We start from the raw sequence: 1,813 nt of genomic DNA on the forward strand, positions 1-1,813 counted from the left end.
TATATATATATATATATATATATAGATGTGTGTTTGTGTGCGTGTGTTTTAATACGTATATATCAGTATCTTTATGTCTTTGGTTATATGTATATATATATATATATGTGTGTGTGTACATATGTATACATACACATATTTATCTTTTGGTGTTGTCTGTGTGTCTCGTACCTCTGTTCCATATTCATTGTGTTAACCAGTGTATATATAATTTATACATTAACTGTTGTCCAGTGTGCAGTATTCAGCATTTGGTGTTGTGGTGTTCATCTGCTTTTTCTCTCATTCATTTCTGATTTGTTAAATTAACATAATTTATTTACTAATTTTATTTTGACCCATTCATTGATCATTAATTAATTGATTTCAATTTTACATCAAGGTTTTGTTTTATTTAAAAAAAAAAAAACACTTTTTTTTTAATTCTCCCCGTCCAGCCCCCTGTTGTTATGAAACCCAGCACCCTTCCTCCCCACATACATTGTCATCATGCCATGTCCACCTGACCTCTGCTCTGCCCTTCACCTCAATGTCCTCATGCTTATTCATATATCTATATATTATTTACATCTTTTTTGTTGTGTTTGTGTTGTGCCTCCTCCTCCTCACACCACCACCCATTAAATTCAAACTTGCAGGTTTTTTTCTGCATGGCTTGTTGTTAAAAAGTTCCATGGAACAATTGATGTAACGAGTGATTTCCCCTGTGTTGCAATGTGTTATTGTATTATAAACAATTTGTGCCTTCCTAATCCAAAAACCTTCATTTGTTGTTGTTAATTGTTTTGCCCTGTTTTCTTACAAATAACTCTCAGAGACCCTACCTTCTCCTCCTATCTCTACCTCTCCCTATTTCTCTCTATCTGTCTGTCTCTTTGTCTCCATATATATATATATATATATATATAATCAATGTTTATAAATATATGTTTTGTCTTCTGCATTAACCTGACTTAAAAGCATTTGCATTTTGCATGTTATTTCCATGTTTTTAATTTTATTCATATTTATGAAAACAAAAAAAAACGTTGTTTTTATTATTTAATTAGAGTGTTTATATTTCTTTGTTTACACATTTCCATTGGTTTGATTGTTTTCTTAAATTTATATCATGTTATTATTTTCTTGTTGAAATTTGTTAAAACAAAATGGAGGTTTTCCCTCACAAATAATTGTTTTCATACAAATTAAAGTTTCTGAAATTTTCATCATAACCCTGTCCCTGACACATCAGGCTTATTTCTTATTCAACCATTAGTATGCTGTAGGCACATCATTCCAGCATATGAGTTTCCTCCCTTCTCAATGCGACACAATGCACCTGCAGTAACAGGGGAGACAACTTGTATGATGACATGATGTGTCTAAGCACGCTAAAGGTTAATATATGTTACTTTGATAATTAAAGCTTGTGTATGTTATCATTCTATCATTTCAAGCGAGCATATGTTTACATTATTATTGTTATAAACTACAATGATTTGATGAATATTATGATAATTAACTCAAGTAATTGGAAGGCGAGGTGCGGGGTGCCCTTATCGGTTCTGTTCCCTACTAAAATAAACTCCCCAAAGCTTGCAGAGGCAAAGTCCAAAAGGCTATTTTTTATTTGTTTATGTTACTTTGAATATTATTGACTTCCTCTGTGGTCCATGTTTGTATGTATGTATATAAATGTGTGTGCTTCTATATATATGTATGTATGTGTATATATATATGTGTGTGTGTGTGTGTGTGTGAATGTATGTATGTATATATATATATGTGTGTGTGTGTGTATATATATATATATATATATATATATATATAT

Source organism: Octopus bimaculoides, chromosome 26, assembly GCF_001194135.2.
Source record: "Octopus bimaculoides isolate UCB-OBI-ISO-001 chromosome 26, ASM119413v2, whole genome shotgun sequence".
Lineage (NCBI taxonomy): Eukaryota > Metazoa > Mollusca > Cephalopoda > Octopoda > Octopodidae > Octopus > Octopus bimaculoides.